The following is a 14,623-nucleotide window of genomic DNA, read 5'->3' on the forward strand; positions in this document are numbered from 1 at the left end:
GTACTTGTGCTATGCCTAGGTCAAAAGCAATGTTGTACATTAGATTATAGATTATTTGACAGAAAGTGGTCCAAGATCTATTTGTATATGCATTTTTCTAAGATTTTGGCAAGTGGTGACAAAATGGCTATGGGTCTGTAGTTGGATACATCAGTAGAAGGACTGCCTTTATGTAAGGGTATGACTTGAGATATTTTCCAGAGGAGTGGTACATAATGTTCAGAGACAGAACAATTAATGAGAATAGATATAGGGTAAGCGATGGAAGTAGTCACTAGTTGTAGAAAGTCACCAGATAGCTAGTCTGCAGCTAATGTGCAAGATTTTAGTTTAGAAGCGAGATTGTTGAATCATTCATCCAAACATAGAATAACAATTTACATACTGTGAGAGTGTATGTCCCTGTAATAAAAATGTACTCTCCCATTCAAGTAATAGCATGACTATTGGCACATGCTGTGTTTATTGCTATCTCAGTGTACTGTTGAAAAAAATCATTTTCAAATAAATGTCCTTATTTTCTAATATTCTCTGTGTGGAAGATTTTCAGTCAATATATTTCTAGTTAATCACTGTATATTAATCAGATCAGACAATAGTAGTAGAAGTAGTGAACATAAACTCGCCTTAAGTCAAAACAAAACAAAACAAAAAGTAATAATAGAAAATATATAATTGTACAGCATTACTAAGTATTCGAAAGTAATCCAAGCAAGGCAGGCAGTCTGTTTCTAGTTGAATATCCTTTATTAAGTACACAGACAAGCGATCCAAGTAAAACAAAAATAGAGTAATAATTTCCTCACAAGCTTTATATATATATATATATATATATATATATATATATATATATATATATATATACACACACACACTTTTTATCAGGCATGGGAGTGGTTTATTGTGCTGTAAAACAAAGTGTTATTGGTACACGCTTGAGTTTATTTACAGTCTTGCCCACATAGAATGCATCACATTCGTTGCACTGTGCCCTGTAAATTACTTTTTTAGTGTTACAGTCGCCACCTGCACTGGTTTTAATGATCTTCTTTAAATAAGGGCAATAAAAACTATCGCCTTCCTGTATAAATATACAAAATGTACAATTAGTTTCATATCTTTTAGTGCTTTTCTCACATGGTCTAGGTTTAAATTCAACAAAACTTCTAATGTTCCTGGCCTTCCTATAATGATGGGGCTTCACCTAAGATGTTAATCAGAAAAGGGATTCCTGTGACAATGTCCCAGTTTTCTTCAATAATATTTTTGATACAGTGATAATCCAAAGTGTATGTCAGGATGCAGCTATTTTTGCATTTGTTATTCTCTGTGGAATTACTTATTTTTCTACTGGGGAGGTTGAGTGAAGGTGCTTTGGTCAAGCGTAGGATTTCATGTCATCTGTCAGAAATCCGCTCTGGATGTAAAAATAATGCACTAGCCAAACACCTTTCTCTTCATAAAAGACACACAGGTTTTAAGTTCCAGATCCTGGATTGCATAGACATGGTCATCTTGAAGGAGACATCCCGAATATTCTGGAGAAACATGAACTCATGTGGCAATTAAAGCTGAACTCTTTTAGGAAGCCTGGACTAAACTACTACTGTTCAATTAAAAGTGCACTGGAACTTAAAAAATTGCCACATTGTTTACATGACTAATTGTATTTTATTTTATTTTATTCTACAAATTGGTTTTAAATACCATTTTAAATCAGTTGAAATTTAAGTGTATATTTTGTTTCCATCATCATACATACATTTTTTCTTATTTTTATTTTATTCTGGTTCTTTTTTCCACTTTATTCAAAATGGTGTGTAATAACAATGCTAAATAATTATACAATTATATAGTTTTTTAGGGTTCTTGTACACAGACTAGAAGAAGTCTAGAAGGACAAAAGCGATCTTTGTTAACAATAGGTTATAAAAATAGAAATTGATTTTTACATGCAAAATGTATATGTATATATTTATATATATATTTTGATTGCCAAATGAAGTAAGGTTGATATATTTCCAGCCATGTAGTATATTGTCTTGAATAAAATCACAGACTTAATAATCTACTTAATAATTTGGTTAAATAAGAGGTACCAAATCATTATATAATTTTATTTAAAGTACATAAGGGTTATATATTATTATGACAGCCACTAAGTAGGGCAGGACCAGCTCGAATGTCACACTGATGGGGGAAGGGATGTGAATTTAACATGTGTACCAATAACACTTTGTTTTACAGCACAATAAACTGCTCCCATGCCTGATAAAAAGTATATATATATATATTTAGAGAGCTTGTGAGGAAGTTATTACTCTATTTTTGTTTTACTTGGATCGCTTGTCTGTGTACTTAATAACGGATTTTCAACTGGAAACAGATTGCCTGCCTTGCTTGGATTACTTTTGAATACTTAGTAATGCTGTACAATTATATATTTTCTATTATTACTTTTTGTTTTGTTTTGTTTTGACTTAAGACGAGTTTTCGTTCGCTACTTCTACTACTATTGTCTGATCTGATTAATATACAGTGATTAACTAGAAATATATGGACTGAAAATCTTCCACACAGAGAAGTTTCTTACACTGTTTTGTTATTGGACCCACTACACTTTAATGGGTTGTTTTGAGACTTTGGGGATACCAAGGAGATTACTTGTATTTTCTAATATTAATTCAATTAAAGTACACAGTAAAGTAATCCTTATATTAAAACATTCACTAATAATAGACAGAGATGCACACATATATTATTAATTCCATAATCATTTGGTTGTGCTGTAAAAGCACATTTAACATCTACTCTCACCAATAAAATATCATCTACAGCATTTTCATTATGCACTAGTGTCAGATGGCTTAAAAAATGATTAATATCCTTCAATAGTCTAGGAATCTAGACTTTATATAGAAGTATATAAAATTGGTCGCTACTGTTTATCTACATATATTGAAACCAGCTCCTAACACTATCTCTCAAATTGGTGGATCTGTGTAGATTTGTGTATTTTTGGAAAACTATAAATAACAGGTACAACTGGATCAGAAACATAGAAAATAAAGTTCAGTAGTTAAAAATCCATTCATGAAGAAATCATTTATAGCAGTTTTAACTTTTGATATAATGCCAGTGATTTCATACTTTGTTAACTTCTTAAAAGTATTTATCTCCTTCAATAACTCTCTCATTTTATTCAGATAATAGTTTCAGTCCATGATCACTGTGTTTCTATTTGTTTACCAGTTGTGCTTTTTTACTATTTTGACATTTCTTGTTTTCCTGCACTTGGTTTTGCCCATTGATACTTCTTTCTTATGTTTAAAAGTCGTGTAGGATTTTGGTAATTAGCTTTTACCATGTAATAGCACTACACAACTGCAGAAAATATTTATGAATACCACAACTGGGTTGTAATAAATAAGCCGAGAAGATATCATTTTTTTAATATAAATTTATAAGCTATAATTTTGAAAAGTTGATTATAAAAGAATCTGTAATAATCATTTCACAATCCAAAGTATGGCGTTCAAATGTTATATACAGAAGAAGGATGAATGGCTTGATTTTGTTGCATTGTATTATTCTAACTGATTGTTTCTTTATTTCCAGAATCTGGCTGCAAGACAAAAGCTGTACTTATGAAGCCTGGTGTAATTCAAACAATGAACTATCCTAATTCTTACAGCAACTGGGAGTATTGTCACTGGATCATTTTAATTCCACGTAACTATTTTGCTGAGGTGCATGCAGACAATTTTTTAAGAATTTACTTGTAAAAGTATTAGTTGCATTTCTGTTCCCATAAGCCAGAAATGCATCAAATGAGATTAATATTATGAATCAGATACATTATAACGTATCTGTATTTGAAATAACAAACTGGCACAAAAATTCTTATAGTTTTGATTTGTTATCAGCTATGTAATCTATAGTGGGGTGTTTGGCCAGCAAACATTCCCAAGCTGACCATAGGAAATCTATCACTTTGGAGCAATCAAAAGGATTTTGATTTGGATCTAGAGTACATGGATGTAGAACTCGTCTATGTCTACACACACACGTGTGTGTGTGTGTGTGTGTGTGTGTGTGTGTGTGTGTGTGTGTGTGTGTGTGTGTGTGTGTGCATTTATAAATATACTACCACCAAACTGATACATGGAACCAAAAATGTATGTCCATTGAAAATAATAAACCACCCAACATGAGAGCTCTAGCTATGAAATGTTTCATGCTTATTGGGAAGGGCTTAAACAGCAAAGCAAGTTTTGATCCACAGAGTATCTTTTTCATTGATGGTTAGTAAATCCACAGCACATTTATAACAGAAAAGGTGCCACATCAATCAATGAATCATCAACCAAACATAAAGGCAATAACCAAAGTTCACATACATTGGTAGTAATCCATTTTTAAATAGTAAGATAATTATATTATTAACAGTAAAAAGGTAGCAAAACCAAAAGACAAACAGGTAACAGGAGTGCTGGTCAGGACGCTGCTCGTACGGATGCAGGAAGTCACTAGTTCAATAACAGCAGAAACAGCGAGCTCAGTGCAATACTTCTTTATTTCAACCACCAAAAGTCTAAAGAACAAGATAAATCCACAGGAATATCCACAGTTAAGCGCTTTCGATTGGTACAACCAATCTTCCTCAGAACTGATGCCATTAAAATTAATTGAGCTTATATACACTACACTCTTGCCACAATTCAAAAAGTGCGCCAAATCTCTTAAAGGAACAACATCCTTAGATATAAAACTATAAGAATCCTGTATATGTACGGACTAATTTCATCTACAAAACAATATAGATGCTATTAAACTAAACACACTGAAATACTAAACATAATATCAAGATAAAATTGCAAAAAAATATATGTGTTTTTATATATATTTTTTTATATCAAATATAAAACTAGCTTAGAATATTTACATATAGTGTAAGATAATGTGTCTAAATACATATTCCAATTCATATATACCGATTAATATAAAAACTATATAGATGTAAATATAAATATAAATATGAAATGTAAATGATGAACATAAACATTACACAATACATAAATATGGAATGTAAAACAGTATAACACTATACTATTCTAAAACTTCTAAAAATTCTAAAACTGCTAGAATATCTCCCACTGAGCTTATCAAAAGTTAATTATTCAACAAGGAAAGGTTTGATGCTGATATGGTCATTAAGACCAGGATATCTAGTTGCATCAGTTTTTATTTGCCATATACTCTCCTTGAGAGCTAATTCATTTTTCCAGTTGCCTTCAAACGTCTTAATTTGATCAATGATGGCAAATATAAAATTATGATTTTCCCCTTTCTCAAGCACATGCCTATATAATGCATTGGTGGTATCGTGTTTACTAATCTTATAATTATGTTCATATATTCGTTTTTAATGCATCTCTCAGTTTTTCCAATGTAATAAGCCCTACATGCTGTGCAACAGGCAAGGTAGACCACCTTTTTACTATTGCAATTACCTCTTTTACATTTAATCACAGTATGGTTGATATCAGCTAATATTACTTTATCTGCTTCATTTATGTAGTGACACTGGCGGCATCTACCACATTTGGTACTACCTCGGGCATATTTATCTTTCGCTAGGTCCATCCTGTCTGTACGTTCCAAGAGTCTTTTGATATTAAGTGCTGCCTTGTATACAATCTTTGGTTTGTTTCCCAGCTTAATATCTAAACCATTTGAGTAAATGACATCCCAGTGTCTGTACAAAATTTCCTTAATATAATGTACATAGGGATTATAAGTAAGCACACATACTCTGTTGAAACTGTTGGTCACTTCCTTCGCCCTAATGTTATTTGTGCCATCAATGTCACCAAGTAACGGTTTGTACTTATTGCCCCATTCAGTAGTAACAAATTGTGAAATTTTCTTAATCATTTTCATCGGGTATCCCCTGTTATGGAACATATTACACAGCAAATCTATATCCTCTTTCATAACGTCCTCACTGGAGGACATTCGTGCCGTCCTGATACATTGTCCCTTAATAATATTTTTAAACATATGAGGCGGATGGTTACTATTATAGGCAATAAAATCATTGGAATATGTAGGCTTTCTAAAAATTCTAGAAGCAAATCCAACATCTGTATGCCAAATAAGGGTGTCTAAATAGGCAGTCTCCTTAATACTGAAGTTATAGGTAAATTTCAAGAATTCAGTAGTGTTGTTGAGGAATTTAACAAACTCATGAATCTCATTCTCAGACCCCTTCCATAATATGAATAAATCATCCAGAAATCGGGCATAATATTCAACCTTTTCATAGTATTTACTCTTGAACAAATATTCGGTTTCCCATTCTAACATGACCATGTTAGCAAATATAGGCGCAAGAAGCACCCATGGCCACCCCGATCTTTTGTCTGAAGAGTTCACCCTGAAAAGTTATATAGTTATGTTCCAACACCAGGGACATGAGTTCAGTAAGTAAACAAATCTTGTCCCAGGTGAAACCTGAAAACTTTCTGAGGCTATTGGAGAAAAACTCCAAACCTACATCCTTAGGTATACTAGTAAATAAATCAACCACATCAATGGTAATGAATATGTAGTCCTTATTCCATTTATCGGGTGTGAGGTTGTATAGAAAATGCCATGAATCTTTCATAATATGAGGCACTACTTTATATATATGTTTCGTCCAAGTGTCAATCAGGACTCCTATGTTATAGGTTTTAGATTTGGATCCTGACACTATTGGCCTATGCGGGGGTTGTCCATAGATTTATGAATTTTGGGTATGCCTATAATCTTGGCCACCACCGGATAATCATTTCTTATAAACTTATATACTTCATCACTTATTCTGTTGTCTATCATATATTCCTCAATAATGAGATCAATTCTTTTATAACCTATATTAATTTGATTTTGTGATGTAACTTCATAATTTCCTGAATCATAGAGCCAATTATGCATTTTAGAGTTATAATCAGTAGTATAGCATACAACGATACCACCTCCCTTATCCGGCTTCATTATGCGTAGATCTTTATTCCATATTAAGCTGTTCAAACATATTCTTTCCTTCTGTGTAAGGTTATCCAGCCCTAAACTTTCTTTGATCCTGTTCTTTTTATAATTAGAGCAAAACCAGTATATATATTTGCTCACTACCTGTTCATAACTGTGAATGGACTGGTTATTAGGGGGTATATAGGTACTTTGTTTCTTAAGGGTAACATTATTACTTACATTATCAACTGTACTGTTATCAAAATGCAGAGCCAGGTTAAGTCTTCTGCAATACAGTTTCACTTCCTTTATTGTATCTATTAAATTGAAATCAGAGGTTGGTATAAATTTCATTCCTTTGCTCATTAAGCTTACAAACTCATTATCAATTAAAATATCAGTATAGTTGTAAACTTTGAAACCATTGTATTCAGACATAACCTGGTGTGAATCTACTATATTTTTCTTCTTTTCTAATTCGGATGTATTTTTCCATACTTGTGAACAAACACATCAAATAGTTCACGAAGATGTTCACTATGGATCTTTATACTATGAATAGCTTGACTAATATTGGACTCATTTGTCCCCTGCATATTACCAGATATTTCCTTATAATCACATTGTCTATTCATCAGTTCCATCTGTTGTTTTGGTTCCTTTGTTTGGGTGCCGGGAAAAATCTCCCCCCCCCGAAAATTTTCATCCCACTTAGCACTTCTTGGTCTTTCGTTAATACTGTAGATTCTTTCTCTGCCTTCATTCTTCTTTTCATTAGGCCATATGTATACTCTATTAATCTCATAACTTTCTTTGTCCCTCATTAATTTCCTATTCTTTCTATCAAAAATCACTTTCGTCTTTTCTTGTGTGTCCCTAAACTGTTTATTGTATAAATCCTTCCAGTTACTGAACTCGGAGTGCCTAATAATAGTATCATTCATACATTCAAGTTCATAAGTCAGATAACTAAGTTTTTCATCATTAAATTTGATAAGTGTTTTGATATAGGCAAAACCAAATTTGTCAAATAATTCATTAAATTCCCTTTTTACTTCCTTACTATGATAGATGCCTAAGGGAAGCTTGAAGAATCTAATACCTTTGGGAACTATCTTAGCATCAAGACATTTGGAAAGATATGCTAAATCCATTTTTGTATTTTTATATATAGCCAACTTCTTACCAAAATTATATATCATTTCCTTAATAGTATTATGTTTAAAATCATGCATGTTAAAATTTTCATTTGTAACTACATTCACATTTGGTTCAAAAACATAATCATCAGATAGAAACTGATCCATTTGGTACATAGATGTATTAGAATTAGAATTATTATGTAAATTCTGCTTTTGTTTGTGCACATGCAAGTCCTGTCCATGTCTTTGAGTTGTCTCTTTTCTTACAAATGGACTGTTGGCTTGCATAAATAACTTCCCAGTACCTTTATGTCCATCACGTTTAGTGTTGCCATATTGTTTCGCTATTACTTTTTCTTTAGGTCTAGCACCGAGTGTTTCATGATTACTTTTAATGAAACTAAAGTCAAAAGTGCAGTCATTCCCTAATGAATGGCATAATAAATTACTAGACTGAATATCTCGATTAGTGGACATACAAAATTATCCTGCGAACGAGCTTCGGATAATTCAGGCAAGTCAATTTGTTCATTATGTTCTAAAATGTCCGTTTCCTGCAACAAAACTGGAAAAGCCCGTTCAGGAGTGTCGTTAATGGAAGGTTCCGTAATAAGGTCTTGCACAATAATACAGTCCCGTTGTAGTGTACCATTTACATCTAGTCTCTCTTTCAATTTTAAAAAATCTTTCGGTTTATCAATAGTTCCACAAGATTTACTAAATTTATCATTAGTAGCTGTAAAAAGAACCGTAGTGGAATTGCGTTGCTCACGCTGGTTGATATTTACCTTCCGCTCATCAGCTTGCTTATGTTCCGTAAGCAGTTCCATAACTAAAACAGTTAATTTGGATATATCATTTTGCAATGCCGAGACTTCGGCCCGTAAAGCACATACTTCCATACCCGACAATGAAGCAGGCGAACCCTCCACACTTCCGGCCATGTCAACACTAGGAACAGTAAAAAGGTAGCAAAACCAAAAGACAAACAGGTAACAGGAGTGCTGGTCAGGACGCTGCTCGTACGGATGCAGGAAGTCACTAGTTCAATAACAGCAGAAACAGCGAGCTCAGTGCAATACTTCTTTATTTCAACCACCAAAAGTCTAAAGAACAAGATAAATCCACAGGAATATCCACAGTTAAGCGCTTTCGATTGGTACAACCAATCTTCCTCAGAACTGATGCCATTAAAATTAATTGAGCTTATATACACTACACTCTTGCCACAATTCAAAAAGTGCGCCAAATCTCTTAAAGGAACAACATCCTTAGATATAAAACTATAAGAATCCTGTATATGTACGGACTAATTTCATCTACAAAACAATATAGATGCTATTAAACTAAACACACTGAAATACTAAACATAATATCAAGATAAAATTGCAAAAAAATATATGTGTTTTTATATATATTTTTTTATATCAAATATAAAACTAGCTTAGAATATATACGGACTAATTTACATTTCATATTTATATTTATATTTACATCTATATAGTTTTTATATTAACCAGTATATATGAATTGGAATATGTATTTAGACACATTATCTTACACTATATGTAAATATTCTAAGCTAGTTTTCAGTTCTGAGGAAGATTGGTTGTACCAATCGAAAGCGCTTAACTGTGGATATTCCTGTGGATTTATCTTGTTCTTTAGTCTTTTGGTGGTTGAAATAAAGAAGTATTGCACTGAGCTCGCTGTTTCTGCTGTTATTGAACTAGTGACTTCCTGCATCCGTACGAGCAGCATCCTGACCAGCACTCCTGTTACCTGTTTGTCTTTTGGTTTTGCTACCTTTTTACTGTTCCTAGTGTTGACATGGCCGGAAGTGTGGAGGGTTCGCCTGCTTCATTGTTGGGTATGAAAGTATGTGCTTTACGGGCCGAAGTCTCGGCATTGCAAAATGATATATCCAAATTAACTGTTTTAGTTATGGAACTGCTTACGGAACATAAGCAAGCTGATGAGCGGAAGGTAAATATCAACCAGCGTGAGCAACGCAATTCCACTACGGTTCTTTTTACAGCTACTAATGATAAATTTAGTAAATCTTGTGGAACTATTGATAAACCGAAAGATTTTTTAAAATTGAAAGAGAGACTAGATGTAAATGGTACACTACAACGGGACTGTATTATTGTGCAAGACCTTATTACGGAACCTTCCATTAACGACACTCCTGAACGGGCTTTTCCAGTTTTGTTGCAGGAAACGGACATTTTAGAACATAATGAACAAATTGACTTGCCTGAATTATCCGAAGCTCGTTCGCAGGATAATTTTTGTATGTCCACTAATCGAGATATTCAGTCTAGTAATTTATTATGCCATTCATTAGGGAATGACTGCACTTTTGACTTTAGTTTCATTAAAAGTAATCATGAAACACTCGGTGCTAGACCTAAAGAAAAAGTAATAGCGAAACAATATGGCAACACTAAACGTGATGGACATAAAGGTACTGGGAAGTTATTTATGCAAGCCAACAGTCCATTTGTAAGAAAAGAGACAACTCAAAGACATGGACAGGACTTGCATGTGCACAAACAAAAGCAGAATTTACATAATAATTCTAATTCTAATACATCTATGTACCAAATGGATCAGTTTCTATCTGATGATTATGTTTTTGAACCAAATGTGAATGTAGTTACAAATGAAAATTTTAACATGCATGATTTTAAACATAATACTATTAAGGAAATGATATATAATTTTGGTAAGAAGTTGGCTATATATAAAAATACAAAATGGATTTAGCATATCTTTCCAAATGTCTTGATGCTAAGATAGTTCCCAAAGGTATTAGATTCTTCAAGCTTCCTTCAGGCATCTATCATAGTAAGGAAGTAAAAAGGGAATTTAATGAATTATTTGACAAATTTGGTTTTGCCTATATCAAAACACTTATCAAATTTAATGATGAAAAACTTAGTTATCTGACTTATGAACTTGAATGTATGAATGATACTATTATTAGGCACTCCGAGTTCAGTAACTGGAAGGATTTATACAATAAACAGTTTAGGGACACACAAGAAAAGACGAAAGTGATTTTTGATAGAAAGAATAGGAAATTAATGAGGGACAAAGAAAGTTATGAGATTAATAGAGTATACATATGGCCTAATGAAAAGAAGAATGAAGGCAGAGAAAGAATCTACAGTATTAACGAAAGACCAAGAAGTGCTAAGTGGGATGAAAATTTTCGGGGGGGGGAGATTTTTCCCGGCACCCAAACAAAGGAACCAAAACAACAGATGGAACTGATGAATAGACAATGTGATTATAAGGAAATATCTGGTAATATGCAGGGGACAAATGAGTCCAATATTAGTCAAGCTATTCATAGTATAAAGATCCATAGTGAACATCTTCGTGAACTATTTGATGTGTTTGTTCACAAGTATGGAAAAAATACATCCCAATTAGAAAAGAAGAAAAATATAGTAGATTCACACCAGGTTATGTCTGAATACAATGGTTTCAAAGTTTACAACTATACTGATATTTTAATTGATAATGAGTTTGTAAGCTTAATGAGCAAAGGAATGAAATTTATACCAACCTCTGATTTCAATTTAATAGATACAATAAAGGAAGTGAAACTGTATTGCAGAAGACTTAACCTGGCTCTGCATTTTGATAACAGTACAGTTGATAATGTAAGTAATAATGTTACCCTTAAGAAACAAAGTACCTATATACCCCCTAATAACCAGTCCATTCACAGTTATGAACAGGTAGTGAGCAAAGATATATACTGGTTTTGCTCTAATTATAAAAAGAACAGGATCAAAGAAAGTTTAGGGCTGGATAACCTTACACAGAAGGAAAGAATATGTTTGAACAGCTTAATATGGAATAAAGATCTACGCATAATGAAGCCGGATAAGGGAGGTGGTATCGTTGTATGCTATACTACTGATTATAACTCTAAAATGCATAATTGGCTCTATGATTCAGGAAATTATGAAGTTACATCACAAAATCAAATTAATATAGGTTATAAAAGAATTGATCTCATTATTGAGGAATATATGATAGACAACAGAATAAGTGATGAAGTATATAAGTTTATAAGAAATGATTATCCGGTGGTGGCCAAGATTATAGGCATACCCAAAATTCATAAATCTATGGACAACCCCCCGCATAGGCCAATAGTGTCAGGATCCAAATCTAAAACCTATAACATAGGAGTCCTGATTGACACTTGGACGAAACATATATATAAAGTAGTGCCTCATATTATGAAAGATTCATGGCATTTTCTATACAACCTCACACCCGATAAATGGAATAAGGACTACATATTCATTACCATTGATGTGGTTGATTTATTTACTAGTATACCTAAGGATGTAGGTTTGGAGTTTTTCTCCAATAGCCTCAGAAAGTTTTCAGGTTTCACCTGGGACAAGATTTGTTTACTTACTGAACTCATGTCCCTGGTGTTGGAACATAACTATATAACTTTTCAGGGTGAACTCTTCAGACAAAAGATCGGGGTGGCCATGGGTGCTTCTTGCGCCCCTATATTTGCTAACATGGTCATGTTAGAATGGGAAACCGAATATTTGTTCAAGAGTAAATACTATGAAAATGTTGAATATTATGCCCGATTTCTGGATGATTTATTCATATTATGGAAGGGGTCTGAGAATGAGATTCATGAGTTTGTTAAATTCCTCAACAACACTACTGAATTCTTGAAATTTACCTATAACTTCAGTATTAAGGAGACTGCCTATTTAGACACCCTTATTTGGCATACAGATGTTGGATTTGCTTCTAGAATTTTTAGAAAGCCTACATATTCCAATGATTTTATTGCCTATAATAGTAACCATCCGCCTCATATGTTTAAAAATATTATTAAGGGACAATGTATCAGGACGGCACGAATGTCCTCCAGTGAGGACGTTATGAAAGAGGATATAGATTTGCTGTGTAATATGTTCCATAACAGGGGATACCCGATGAAGATGATTAAGAAAATTTCACAATTTGTTATTACTGAATGGGGCAATAAGTACAAACCGTTACTTGGTGATATTGATGGCATAAATAACATTAGGGCGAAGGAAGTGACCAACAGTTTCAACAGAGTATGTGTGCTTACTTATAATCCCTATGTACATTATATTAAGGAAATTTTGTACAGACACTGGGATGTCATTTACTCAAATGGTTTAGATATTAAGCTGGGAAACAAACCAAAGATTGTATACAAGGCAGCACTTAATATCAAAAGACTCTTGGAACGTACAGACAGGATGGACCTAGCGAAAGATAAATATGCCCGAGGTAGTACCAAATGTGGTAGATGCCGCCAGTGTCACTACATAAATGAAGCAGATAAAGTAATATTAGCTGATATCAACCATACTGTGATTAAATGTAAAAGAGGTAATTGCAATAGTAAAAAGGTGGTCTACCTTGCCTGTTGCACAGCATGTAGGGCTTATTACATTGGAAAAACTGAGAGATGCATTAAAAAACGAATATATGAACATAATTATAAGATTAGTAAACACGATACCACCAATGCATTATATAGGCATGTGCTTGAGAAAGGGGAAAATCATAATTTTATATTTGCCATCATTGATCAAATTAAGACGTTTGAAGGCAACTGGAAAAATGAATTAGCTCTCAAGGAGAGTATATGGCAAATAAAACTGATGCAACTAGATATCCTGGTCTTAATGACCATATCAGCATCAAACCTTTCCTTGTTGAATAATTAACTTTTGATAAGCTCAGTGGGAGATATTCTAGCAGTTTTTAGAATTTTTTAGAAGTTTTTAGAATAGTATAGTGTTATACTGTTTTACATTCCATATTTATGTATTGTGTAATGTTTATGTTCATCATTTACATTTCATATTTATATTTATATTTACATCTATATAGTTTTTATATTAATCGGTATATATGAATTGGAATATGTATTTAGACACATTATCTTACACTATATGTAAATATTCTAAGCTAGTTTTATATTTGATATAAAAAAAAATATATAAAAACACATATATTTTTTTGCAATTTTATCTTGATATTATGTTTAGTATTTCAGTGTGTTTAGTTTAATAGCATCTATATTGTTTTGTAGATGAAATTAGTCTGTACATATACAGGATTCTTATAGTTTTATATCTAAGGATGTTGTTCCTTTAAGAGATTTGGCGCACTTTTTGAATTGTGGCAAGAGTGTAGTGTATATAAGCTCAATTAATTTTAATGGCATCAGTTCTGAGGAAGATTGGTTGTACCAATCGAAAGCGCTTAACTGTGGATATTCCTGTGGATTTATCTTGTTCTTTAGACTTTTGGTGGTTGAAATAAAGAAGTATTGCACTGAGCTCGCTGTTTCTGCTGTTATTGAACTATTGACTTCCTGCATCCGTACGAGCAGCGTCCTGACCAGCACTCCTGTTACCTGT

Source organism: Protopterus annectens, chromosome 17.part0 (genome assembly GCF_019279795.1).
Source record: "Protopterus annectens isolate FY-2018-M chromosome 17.part0, PAN1.0, whole genome shotgun sequence".
Lineage (NCBI taxonomy): Eukaryota > Metazoa > Chordata > Ceratodontiformes > Protopteridae > Protopterus > Protopterus annectens.